Genomic DNA, 14488 nt, shown 5'->3' with positions numbered 1-14488 from the left:
AGCCTGCAAGGCAAGTCTGACTGTTATCAGGAACCCCTTACGCAAGGAAGTTGAATCAACCGAAGCCAAAAATACACCCTCAGCACCAAGTCAGCGCGCCCCTATGGCCGGCACACACAAATATCTGAATTACAAATCAGCCAGTTCATTTAAGGAAACCGAGAAAAGCGCCATGCTTTCTAGCCAACAGAACTGTTGCATGCTGGGTAGATTCTGGCAACAAACCCCAGGTTACCAGAAGAAAGAAGGTCACGGTCGCTGGGACTGGAAGGAAATCTGGCAGTTTTAATTCCAGGAGAGAAGCTGACTCGCGTTCTCCCGGACAAATCTTTGTTTTCTCTATCAAGAGTGTGGCTTGTTGTTGTTGTTGTTTTTCTTGCTCCTTAAATAGCATGGTCATTTAGACATTCAAATTACATAAAGTTCTAAGTAAGATATCACTTGGTAACCCACCCTGGGTTATGATCATTATGATCTAAATGATCATTAACATTTAGAGGCCACCTTTTCAGGCCTCTCTTTATGCACAAGTACCCGTGAACATGTCATGTTCGATAAATGGCATTTATCTTATATGCTTTCTAAAAATGTAGTCTGTGTTCCTACTATCCCCTTCCTGCCTTTTTTTTCATTAATTTTACCCTTCCCATTTAATTCTATTCTTCCAATATCTACAACACATCACTCTGATGAGTAACTCATGTTAACAAACTGGTTGATGAATTTCCATGTTTTATATATATGCTCATAAACAGAAATGCACACATGTTCACATGTATAGGCATACACATATATGATGATCAGTACAAAAAGGCTAGGTTATGTTGCTGTAACAAATGATCCTCTATGTTAACAATATTTCTTGATCATGATCTATGTGTATTTTCATTTTAGGGAAATCGCAAGTTATCTTTATTCCTAGATCCTGGCTGATTGAAAGGTTGTTACAGTTGTGGTGGCAGAAAGAAACATAATGTAGTGACACCAGTGAGCTAAGGCCCAGAAAGAGATATCCCACGTTGGCCTACACTTCTTCCAGGGCACCAATCTGGCCCTCCCTTGGCTGAGCGCCTCCTAATGGGGCAAGCAGTCTGAAGGGGTGAAGGTATCATCCCTTCTGGGTCTATACAATCTGAACTGTGCTGCAAGCACTAGGATTCCACAGCTGCTGCCCCAGTGGGCTCCGTGAGGGCCTCTTCCCTGAGTTTATCCCTCGAAGGGCAGACAAGTCTGAAGGAGCATGCATCCCATGAGCCCAAGAGTGTGATTTATGTGCGGACTGTGGACGGAGCCTGAAAATGTGGGTGGGGGTTGTACACAGAAATGAGCTCAAGCCCCTCTGGTGGGGGACAGATGGAATGTAGAGGCCCTACTTTATTTCAGGAGGACGGTCAGTATGCCACACAACTTAATATAGAAGCCATACATTTTTTGATTTTCTTCTGTTCTGTTGCACTGATCTGCATTTCTGGTTAATGCTAAAGACACACTGACTCCATGGGAAGTTCAATTCTGTATTCTAGCAACTGGTAAGGCAACTCCCCTCTCATTATTATTATTTTTCTCTTTTCCCACATATTATTGGCTATTGTTGGGTATTAATTTTCCACATAATTTTTTAAAAATAATTTTATGCACTTAATTACAGAAAACTGTTGAGATTCTAATAGGAATTTTATTATATTTATATGCTTATCCAAATAGAAAACTGATATTTTTATTTTATCAATAAGTATTCCTATCCCAGAATATAGTATCCTTCTACTAATTGAGATTAATTTTTTCTGACCTTTAATAAAATTGTATACAACTGGATCTAAATTGCATTTAAATCTTTCAGCTTAAGTTTATGCTACATATTTTTATAGTTTTTAATCACTATTGTGTATAACATATTTTTCCATTTTTATTTCTACCTTGTTATTGTTAGCACACAAAACTTATTGGTTTATTTATATTTATCTTGTATCCATTCTCACCAAACACACTTACTGTTCCAGTGGTGTTTCTTTATAAATATTTAATATCATCAGCAAAATAGAGAAATTTTGTTATGTTTTGATAATTTATTAAATTTTCTTATGTTATTACATTTGCTAGGACCACCAATGCCATTAAACTATCTAGTCTCTGATTTTAATTTAAATATATTTTAGTATTTTATCATATAGAAAGTTATTAGCTGTTGATTTCTGGTGAATTCCCCTCATTTCACTGAAATAAATTACATTTATTTTTTCTTTATTTTCAATATTTTTTAACCAACTGCTGAACTACAGTCCTAGAGTCTTCTTTTCTTCCTTCCTTCCCTCCTTCCTTCCTTCCTTCCTCTTGGCACTGTATTTATTATATAGGGTCAAGTTTAGTTGTAAGGAACAGATAACCCAAAGTCACAGTGGCTTAAAACATACAGAAGTTTACTTTTCTCTGTTGCCTAAATGCAGTAGTCAAGGTGTGGTAGGACAGATGTGCAAGCATTTGGACCCAGGCTCCTTCTATCCTATTGTTCTGTTTGAGGTGCCAGAGCTGCCTCAGGGTCAAGCACCAAGTTGTAATTCTTGCCAACAGGAAGAAAACAATGGAAAAATAAAGGGCAAGTTCCCTCCCTTTGATACACCTTGCCAAAAGATGACACATAACTTTTGCTTGCATTAAATTGGTCAGAAATTAGTCATCTGACCATGCCTAAATGCATGAAAGGCTGGGAAATCATTTTCTACCCTTTCACCCTTTTTTTCTACCTCCTATGATTTTGAGTGACCTTTTTATAGGGTTCCATTTTCTCTCCTTGCTTAACATATCAATTATATGTATATAATGTATATACATATTGATTATATACACATTGATCATATGTATATATTATATGTATATAACCAATATGCTAAGGTAAATATAAATTATATATTAATATTATATATAAATTTATGTTTAATATTTATATATGTTATATATTTAAATATATATTACCTTCTTTAGTGTTTGCCCTAAAGTTTGCAGTATACATTTACAATGAACTCAAATTCACTTTCAAATAGCACTATACTAGTTCACAAGTAATGCAAGTCCTAGTAAGTATAAAATAATTCTAATTTCTCTTTCCTGTTCCTTGTATTGTTGCTATCATTTGTTTCATTTATATGGGCATGCATAATTATACACATATGCATATATTTATATACACACAAGATATATATGCAGGCATACATAATGAAATACATTGTTGGTGTTATTTTGGACAAATTGTTATCTGTTAGATAATTAAAAATAAGAAATATAAAGCTTTTTGTTTTACCTTTACATATTTCTTTTTTCAGTAGTCTTCCTTTATGTAAATATGAGTTTCTGGCTTATATTATTTTTCTTCTTTCTGAAAAGCTTCTTTTAATATTTCTTGCAAAGCAGCTCTACTGATAACCCATTTCCCCAATGTTTGTTCTCCTTCACTTTTGAAGATAAATCTCACAGAATCCTAGATTGCTGGGTTATATTTTTTTCCTCTCAACACTTTAAAAATTCACTTCCCTCTGTCCCTGTCTGCAAGCCTTCTGAGGAGAACTGGGATGTAATTCCTGTCTTTGTTCTTCCGCAGGTAAAGTGCTCTTTTCTTCTAGCTTCTTTAGGATTCTTTTCTCTTTGATTTTCTGTACCTTGAAATGATGTGCTTAGATATAATTTTTTGGCACTTTTATCCTGCTTAACATTCTCTAAGCTTCTTGGGCCTGTGGTTTGGTGTTTGGCATTAATTTGTGGCTATTCTCAGTCACTATTGTTTCAAAGATTTCCTCTGTTCCTTTCCATGCTTCTCCCCCTCTGGTCTTCCCATTCCCCACATTACACCTCTTGTGGCTGTCCTGCGCCAAGTCCTTGGATACACAGTCCCTGTTTTCTGGTCTTTGTTCTCTTTGCTGTTCCATTGACGTGTCTTCTAGCACAGAGATTCTTTCCTCGGCTTTCTCCAGTCCACTAATTAGGCCATCAAAATACTCATCATCTTGGTTAGTGTTTTTTTATCTCTAGCATTTCTTCTGTTCTTTCTCAGACTTTCCATCTCTTTGCTTACATTGTCCATCTGTTCTTGCATGCTGCCTACTTTACTCATGAAAGCCCTTAGCATATTAATCATGGTTACTTTAAATTCCTAGCCTAATAATTTCAACATCCCTGTCATGTCTGGTTCTGATGTTTGCCCTGTCTCTTCTCATTGTGTTTTTTTGCCTGTTGGTATGCTTTGTATACTTTCCTTGATAGCCAGACGTGATGTACTGGTAAAAGGAACAGCTGTAAATAGGCCTTTAGTAACCTGGTGGTCAAGGATCAGGCAAGGGAAAGTGGCCCATGGCCCTGTGACTAGGTGTCTGTCATCCGTGAGCCTGTGTCTCCAAACTGTGGTCGTCACAAGTGTTTCCCCATGTTTTCTGCCCCCTTACATGAGACAGAATGACTTCTGTGGGCTGGAGTTGGGGATTTCCCTTCCCCCAGACCAGCTGGGCTCCTGTCAGCTAGTTTCTCCCGAGCTCAGGCCTCATTAAGAAGAACCGAGTGCTTGGGAGTATTTCTCCTCCCCATGCCAGAAGCATGAGGGGATTTTTCTTCGATGTTCCCTGTGGGACCCCAGCCAGCTCCCAGAGGTAAATGCTGCAGTATTATGGGGTCCCCCTATGACTGGGTCAACCTGGAATTTTTCAGGCTTGCCCACACTGAGCCTCCAGCAACTGGACAACTCCTGCCCAGGACTTTCTCCCCTGGCCCTGGTTCCCTTAGGCCGGGGCAGCTTGGAGTCTCCCTGTAGGTAAACAGGCAGTGATGCTCTGTATTCAGGGCCTGTCTCTCCAATCTTGGGGGCCGTGGCTTGCCTTTTGTCCTCTCTTTCACCGGTCCAGGTTGAATTTTCAGCCTGTTATTTGCTGTGAGAATGGAGTGGCAACCTCCAAGTTTCTTGTATACAACATCAGAAACTGGATGTCAGAAATACATTCTTTATTCTAAGAAACCATGTACCTGGCTAAAAGTGTGATTTTTATTACCATTGAGGATTCAGAGAAGAGGTATTGAGAGAGAGCCAATAGTTCCCTCCACATAGTTAACTTTGACATTTATATTTTTGTCCTTTTTTAAAATTTTTAAAAAATATTTTATTGATTGATTTTAGACAGAGGGTAAGGGAGGGAGAAAGAGAGGGAGAGAAACATCATGTGTGTTTGCATCTCTCATGCCTCCTACTGGGGACTTGACCTGGCCCACAACCCAAGCATGTGCCCTGACTGGGAATCCAACCAGCCACCCTTTGGTTCGCAGGCCGGCGCTCAATCCATTGAGCCACATCAACCAGGGATTATCCTTTCTTTATTATAATGAATTATATTGTTTCCTGATATTGAAAACTGAGATAAAAGCTATTTAGTCACATTGTATTATTTTAATATATATCCCCACAAATATAGAATACAAAATCTGACCCAAGAAGAAATAGAAAGCATGAACTTACCGTCATGAAAGGAGATATTACAACACTTGATAAAGATCCTCCGTTAAAGGATATCACCACCACTTGGTTTTAAGAGTTAGTTCCATCTGTGTTTCAAAAAGAAAAGCAAACAATTCAAATGCCATTTAAATCACTTCAAATCATATAAAAGGAAATATTTTTAAGTTATTTTAATGGCCATAATAAAGCTGTTGGTGTAGGGACCAAAGGATGCTCCCACTTGGAGTTTGTCAGGTTTACTCTGTCATGGTCTTTAAACAACTAGGCCTCCTAAATGCTCGTGGAATAATTTAAGCCACAGCTACTAATGTAGGTTTACAGCCTCTCTAAAATCTTTGGAAAAGTAGACCCTATTTCTCAACTTTTTATGATATTGCTTAACTGCTCTTAGCCTCAATGTCTTCATTTATAACATTGGAACAACATTAGTATTCTCGGGACAATTAAATTAGATAATGTATCTTATTATTTGTTACGAGTTTGGTGTATAAATGATCTGTTATGATTTATGTATATGATGAGTGCTCAATTTTCTCAGGAATGACATTTTCCATTCCCTGTTACTAGAGAAGTAGTGTTGTAATACAGAGGGCCTATCCTATTAATCTAGCTAAAACAATCTTCTGATAGAAAGTTATTTTATAACTTAGTTTTGAGTTTCTTTACTTTTCTGGCTTTGTGAACAACACCACCAACAAAAATGAGCAAATAGAGGTAGCTATTTTTTAAATCACTTTTACTTCAAGTAAGAATTTCTCACCTTTTCACCAAAATTAGAGGTAGCTTTTAAGAATGCATGAAATACAATATAGTAGCATACAGTAGACATAGAAGCTTTTCAAATAAAAAAAGGGATATTGAAAGGATAAAATATAATAAATTATCTAAATAGAAAGCCTGCCTACTATGGAGGTTGATGAGCTTGCTGTGGGTGGGCCAGGAACTTAGCTATAGAATTTCTTGCAGTCCATGCTGCAAGATACTAACTAAACTCCCATGCATTTTAAACTGAATTTTTGCTTAGTGTCCTATTTTTTAAAGAAGGTCTTTGTGTGTCTTAATCATCAGACTCCTCTTTTAAAGGTGTTTAAAAATTATACTGCTGTCTGGTAGGATTTCAAAAACCTTATAAATTCTGTATATGGTGGACACCAATCTAAATATTGATTCTTTCAAAAAATCTGAGGAGAATTAGTAGCATTTTCCAAAACTACATACATAGATGACTCAGATGACTTGGGTTTAGAGGGTGATTTTATTAGGGGCCATTTTCCTGGAGGTGGGGAGGAAAACTATACGATTTAATTAGAAAAAAAATAGGCTAATGAGATTTGGAAATATAACACTTTGAATGGTAACTAATAGAAACCGCATTTTTAGATCAAGAAAAATAGGTTACGGAAGGCTTTATAGTAAACTTCTCTTTGTTTACTGCCATCATTGATAAGTTTCTTAGGCCACAATTAAAGTGACTATTTCTTACTCAATCTCAGCTTTACCAAAAACCACTTCTTTCCAAGTCTGGAAACAATGAGAACGCTTTCATTTTAAGGGCTGGGCTGGCTATGACAAATCAAGAGACTCTCAACAAACTACCTTTGGGCCTTTAGTGAATTTTGTTCTGACTGCTTGAGAGAGGTTTCAGCGCTCTCATCATTTCACGTTAGAATCAAGCAGGCTTCAGGTGTAATTTCCCTCCCACTGTCCTCTGTCAGCGTGAGAACACAGCAAGGGGCCTTGACTGCTTTCAGCTTTCGTTCAACGATCATTAGCTTTGATGATGGGAACAGGATACGAGTATGGAGTGAGTTATGGGAACTTAATGTAAGATCCATCTACTAATATAGCTGCCAAATTTTCACTTTAGAACCAGAGCACAAATGGGTAAGGAAGAAATAAGGTCCACACATCACATTTTAAAGACTGTTTCCAGTCCACTTTTCATACCTTAAAGGACTAATATGCTAATGTTGTTTTAGAGCAGAAGTTGGCGATTTTTTTCTGTAAAAGGCCCATATAATCAATCTTTTAGGCTTTGCTGGTAACAGTTTCTGTGCAACTACTCAACTCTACCACTGTATGAGACGAAAGGCACTACAGACAATACCTGAACAAATGGGCTGTGTTCCAACAGAATTTTATTACCAACTCAGCAGACCAGATTTAACCTGCCAGCAGTATTTTGTGCAACCTTATTTAAAAAACAAAAAACAAAAAACTGAGACTATATCCTCTAGTTATGACTGATTTGTATGTTGCTTTTATAGATTTTATTTATTTATTTTTGGACAAAGGGGAAGGGAGACAGAGAGGGAGAGAAACATCAATGTGTGGTTGCTTCTCATGCAACCCCCACTTGGGCCCTGGCCTACAACCCAGGCATATGCCCTGACTGGGAATTGAACCAGTGACCCTTTAGTTTGCAGGCCAGTGCTCAATCCACTGAGCTATGCCAGCCAGTGCTGACCTGTATGTTTTTAATGATCAAATTGTATTGTCATTAAAAACTGCCAGGTGACTCGTATAGTTATTTATCATCAAAATATTACATTTTTTATAATACTGGCTAACAACTCTAAATTCTCTAGACTCCATGCACTGGCAAGCTTACCATTTAATGATAGCTCAAATGCATAGCAAACCACATGATTTTATAAGAGAGAAATTGTACAAGAAAACATTGAAAACCAGAGAAAAGTAATTCTTCATATTTAGTGACTTAAAGACATATACCTTCTTCTAAAGCAATCTAAGGATTATTTTTTGCACCAAATTCATTTTCACTTCAATTTCCTGGAAAAATGAAAGTAGTTCAATATAATTACAGAATCCAGATACGGCTGAATTGGCACTGAATGATAGGTGCTTCCTCTTTAACTGCTGAGGGTAGAATATTTTATGAAGCTTGTAACTAACATTGGCTGTTGCTATGATTTCCAGTGTGACATAATTGTGGTAGGGAGAGAACAGCCTGTAGGGAGACACATGTGAGGTCTTATAGCATTTTTATTCCAGTGGCTCGTTTGCTGGCTCCATGATTTTTCAAGATAGGGTGATAAACAGTCTCAGGGGTGTGCGGAATGGTTCACTATAGGGAGACACAAGGATATTGAAAAAAAAAGACCCATAAACAAATTATTAAAAACTCAAAAAAAAAAGTGAAGACACAGAAAAGCTTTTAAATAATAAAGACACATGCTGACAGGTACACCTGACAGTGTGTAAAAATCATGCCTTATTAACTTACTTATGTTATACGTAACAAAGCAGGCTTTACCTCACTGTGCCACATTTCAAATGCCTCGCTCCCCTCTGTAAACATTCCAGTGTCTTATTGACAAAGCACCAGAATGATACCTCCAAAAAGCTTTTTCTATTCTCTGTAATTTTTTGAGATAGCTGTGGAATATTTTATGGTCAGATCCAATTAATCTGCTACGGTTTAGCTTCATGGGGCTCTAATGTCTGTTGCACTCAGCTGTTACACCTCTAAATGGGCCAGAGCTCTTTAAAATTTAAACAGTAAGAGAAGAGTTGGGACGCACACCAGGAAAACATCATGTTCTCTAATATATTATTGCATTTGAAATGAAAATAATTAATGGAAATGATTATTCATGAAGCAGTTTTTCTTCTAGATACTTGAATTACATTTTCATTTGCCTTAAATGTATGGCTCTGCTTCAAGTTCCACCATTTTTTTTTCATGTTGTATGTTAAAGCCTGACTTTTCATGACATTTATGCCTTTTGGATATTTATAAACCACTACCATACTCTCAATTCTTTGTCTTTAAACTTGATTCATATTTTCTTGGGTGCATGGACATTATACAATAAAATAGAAGCAATTAAACGACAAAGTGCCAGCCTCCTTCTGCACTGAGAGGTTCTAAAACCCTTCATCTCCTTCCAACAGGAGAGCTTTTAACTCTCTACCAATTTCTAACCATTAACTCTCATCTTTAGTTCTTTATCCCTTCAAATACTGACGATTCATGTACTTCAAGGCAGCTTGGCAGGTTTACAATATGTAAACACTGGGAGAGTCAGCCTCTATGCCAGTAGTTGTAAACTGTAGATGCACGGTGATTATTTTCAGAAATGGATGTAGGGAATGTCCACAGATGTTCAGAGTTTAGCCTCTTTGAAACCGTATTTGAGTTATGGTGGAAATAAACAAATATCATTGCAACTAAGCAATGAAGACATATTTCTGTTCGTTATAATAATGCCATGCCATGTTCCCCAAGTTGTGTGTTTTAAGTGTGTTACTAACTTCAAGATCCGACATTGGCCAAGATAGCGAATACAAATCAATGCTGCTGAGTGAACAAAAATATCGTCCATATGCCGATTCATATACCAAAAATAATGCTTATTCTACATTTCCAAAAACATGGAACCAATAGCTTTCAGTATCAAAAAAAATCTACCTATGATAAATAACGTATCCTCTGCATTTTTCCTTAAAGTATAAATATGAATTAACTAGTTCTGGGATTATAAGTATTAACTGGATTAAATTACATAAGCAAATGCAAAATATATTCATTACCTCACCTACCAAATATTTTTATCCACTAACCATCCATACAAGGATTGAAATTAGGTTCTTGAGCTTTACTATATTACAGACAAATGCAACTCAGTTATATTGTGCTCAGGGGACATCATGTAGTCAAATTATTAAAATGAAGGCTAAGTAGTGTCCAGGCCACCAGACTCCAAATAAACTAGATTCTGTTACTTCTATTCTGAAATGGCAGTTCTTAACAGGTCACTGTGATGTTGAGGTAGCTAAACTCATTTATTAGTTTTAGGAATATTTTTTGTGTATTCCACTGGGTTTTTAAAGGCAAATTTGGCCTTTAACATGAAGCATATTAACATGGAAAAAGAAGAGTATTTTCAATTCTCTTTTTATGTTGTACTCTTGAGAATGTCATGTTTGCCATGGACATGGCTACTAAAAATACAGTTTAGAAATGAACATTTTTTAGGTTGGCAAATGGCAGCCTTCTATTTAAATGGCATCTAGTTGCATGATCTTCTGAAAATGAGCAGAAGGTTCGGGTCCATATTAGCGGAAAGTAAGGTCTGCGGTAAACAGACACGTAGAAACGCTATATCCTAACATGCTTGTATATAACAGTATTTGGTATTAGACTTTTTTTACTAAATTTGTATTTATTTCCAATTTTATCATGTTACAAAATGTTAGACTTTCTTTAAGGTATGACACGTCAGTTCGCCTTCACTGCAGCACCAAGACCAATGCTCTGTGCCCAGCCTTTCATACATAGGAGGTGCTGCACAGCGTTGAATTATATTCTCTTACCTCTTCCATCAAGATAATGAAATGAAAATTTATATGCATTATTTATATAATTATACAATCTGCAATTTATATATACGTTATAAAATTACACATAATGTATAATCACATGGTGCATGTAATATGTATAAAATCTCCCGACATAACAGCAGTCCCCAGAATTCTAAGAAAGAGACCTAGAAATGTTACTTCAAGAGCTCTTTGAGTAGGTGGTTAGATCCCCAGAACCTTGGTACTGGCTGGCACCAAGGTTCAAGAAAAAAGACAGAAAATAACTGTACCTGAGGAAGACCAGGACAAAATGTACTTTTCCAGAGGGAGAAAGAGGAGATGAGCAAACACAGAATAAAGGATGGAGAAAAGAAGCAAGAAGATAAAGAAAACTGAGATTACATAACGGGAAAAGGCAATGCCAATCCCCGGTGGTGATGAAATCCAAGGGAATTTGGAGATGGATGACAGTTGTTATTTAATTTCAAGCTGATTTTGTGGCTGGAATATAAATCCTTTCCTGCTCTCTATTCCAGAAATCAGTTAACAGGTCACCATGCTTTCGAATTCCTGCTGTGTTGGATTATTTGTTTGTTTTGTAGGAATAAAGAAGATACATTTCAAGTTTGGGTTGGGACAGAAGTGTGAATGCAAAACTGTAGATCAAGAAGCCACAAAAAATTATCTCTATCTGTTCTCCCATACTTTCCTGAATTTCTTGAGAATATGAGGAGGACTTTTTTTTTAATTTCCAAAATAACATGGATTTATTTGGAGTGAAATGTTAAGTCAAATGAACAGGGTGTCATGCAGCTGACATCTGGGTTACAGGAAAATCTCAGATTATTGCCTATGAATATTTTGGTTTGTGTTTTGACAGTTCTTCTTTTGAAGAAGACAAGAAGACATCTAACAGACTCATTGCAAGTTGTTATTATTCCTATTTGCAAACTATAAACATTAATCTGGTTTAAAAAATGCTGAATATCTTTTCCTCATGAAGGATTTTTCTTCTTTAAGTAACTATTCAGATTCTTTTATTTCATAAACACTGAGTTATAATACATTTAATCAATATAATATTCAATGGCAGTTACTCATATATGTAGTTTAAATGTGGAATGTCTCCTAGATACTTGTTCCATATCTTAATGCCACAAGTCACTGTACTGAGCAGTTGCAATGTGTACTCTACAGAGATCTCTGAGTCTTCAGGTCATCCCAGCTCTACTGTCTAGTGCAGAGACTTTCTAAGACATATATTGACTCTCCTCACCTCACTCACTTACACTGAGTTTGTACAAAACGCTTACCAACAGACAAGAAAACCTGAATCCCCCCAACAAGTCGGTAATGTGGGTTCCCCCTAAAGATGTAGTTAACATCCTCAACCTGAACATTTCAATTTTAAAAGATAACAATCTGTAAGTCCCTGATCACTCACAAAATATCTGGGTTACATACCATACATACATTTATACAAAATACAAAATTATTGGTTAAATAATGACTCTTCTAATATCAATGTTTAATAATAATTTTTAAATTGTCATCACTGCTGCATATGTTCAATCTCTTCATCTTTGCCTTTAAGCTTGTTTAAAAGTAAATGAAGGAAAACAGAAGGACATGTAACAAAAATAACAGAACAGCCTTAGCCACAGATAATTTCCTGAAATCAGTATGAGGAGGAATAAGCTATGAGAAAGAAAAACATTAGCAAATCAATTTGCGTAACAGTAAAATTGCTACATGCAATGCAATTGAAAAGAAAGAAACATCTTTTCAAACTAAATATCCATTTCCCAGCCTGAGGCAATAAATAAACAAAAGGTGGGGAAATCTCAGCCTTAATAGTAGAAGAAAAAATGGTTTTCTTTCCAGATTTACATATTGAGGAGCACTCATATTGTAATAAATACTAATTTAGTAGTTTAATAAAAGCAAAAAAAAGTAAACTTCACTTTTCTATTTTTAAAGAACTTATCTATTCATTTTTAGAAAGAGGGAAAGAGAGGGAGAGAAACACTGATCACTTGCCTCTCGCTGCACCCCAACTGGAGACCTGGCCCGCAATCCAGGCTTGCACCCTGACTGGGAATCCAACCCCAACCTTTCACTTTGGGGAAGGACACCCAACCAACCGAGACACACTGGTCAAGGGGTAAAGTTCACCTTTTAAAATATATCATTATGTCCTTTATGCAAGAGATTTGATAAATTATTTTGTATTCTGGGGTTCATTGAGTTTTCATTTTGAAAACTCTTTTTGGATAAATGAAGTTTAATAATTGAGAATCTTTTCATCTGACATATCAAAAGACTGAAAACAAACACACAAAATGTTTGATTATCTCAACACAGCTGTTAAAAATCATTTTGGTAAAAGTCAGTTCCACTGCAGTTTTAAATCTTTTTTTTAAAAATAGGCTGAAAATGCTTTATTTGTGTGCAAAATTATCACTTTATGTGCAGAAATAGCCTTTTAAAGCATGTACAAGAATCCTTAATATCTTTTCTGGGTTATTTACATAAACAATAATTTTACTATACAGTGAAATACTCCATATTCATGGGTGAGAAAATAAAATATTATTAAAAAATTAGTTCTTTTAAAATTAATTTATAAACATAAAACAATTACATCAAAATTGTAAGAGGAGCTTTTTTTAAAATTAGACAAAATAGTTTGGGATTTAACATAAAATAATGAATTATGTAATTAGTTAAGAAAAATTTGAAAATGAAGTGGAGTGGAGTTTTAACCTACCAAAAACATTCGACCATGTAATAATGTTCTAAAAATGTGAAGAACATGAACTGCCAACCAGATGAAAATTAAACATGTAATAAACAAGGCATTCCAAATGAGTGAGAAGGAGAAGAGAGATTTGATAAATAGTTCTGAAATAATTCCAGAATGATAAAAGTTACATGCAAAAATAATAATAATCAATTACATCATAAAAATAATAAAAAGTTCAATAAGCAAATTTGCCAGTTGTAAGAGAAAAACAAAAGTGTAAGTTCAAAAACAAGGAAACAGATTGCTAGATTTAAAGATCTAAAATAAAATTTAAAAAAGAAACAAACTTCAAACAGCTGGGTAAGATATTCGGACAATGAACAACAAGCAAGAACTGAGAATTGACAAAACTGGAAATACACATGGCCGACATGTTAAGATCATGTTCTCCTTACTAATAATGAAAGAAGTAAAAAAAAATAAAGAAAATAACACTTTTAATTCTTCAAAATAGTAGAAATTTTAAACAGTAGGAATAGCCAATACTACATACTTTGTTATGTTTTCTGATGTCATTTGTAAGTAAACCATTCAGTAAAACGATGTCCAGATTACTACAATGAAAATTAGTCTCATATAACATTCTCCCCGACTTAACAATTATTCAACAAACATTCATTAACAAGTAGGCAAAGAGACAAACAAAAAAACCTGTAGTGTAGTTTCACTAAAATGCCAGCTTGTCCTTTTAACTGATCAGACCCCCACATCCACAGAAAATTAACTAAAGCCAGTTCTAAGACAACCTTCTAGAAGCAGGACCTAGCACCCCGGTAGTCAACTCCAGACAAGCTGAACTCCTCTAAACCAGTGGCTTGGCCACGGGACTGTTTAGGAATCAAGCATGGGGCACTGTTTTAAGGGTA

The sequence above is a fragment of the Phyllostomus discolor genome, chromosome 10, assembly GCF_004126475.2.
Source record: "Phyllostomus discolor isolate MPI-MPIP mPhyDis1 chromosome 10, mPhyDis1.pri.v3, whole genome shotgun sequence".
In the NCBI taxonomy this organism is placed as follows: domain Eukaryota; kingdom Metazoa; phylum Chordata; class Mammalia; order Chiroptera; family Phyllostomidae; genus Phyllostomus; species Phyllostomus discolor.
The sequence above is the reverse complement of the archived record's forward strand: the minus strand, read 5'-3'. Positions refer to the sequence as shown.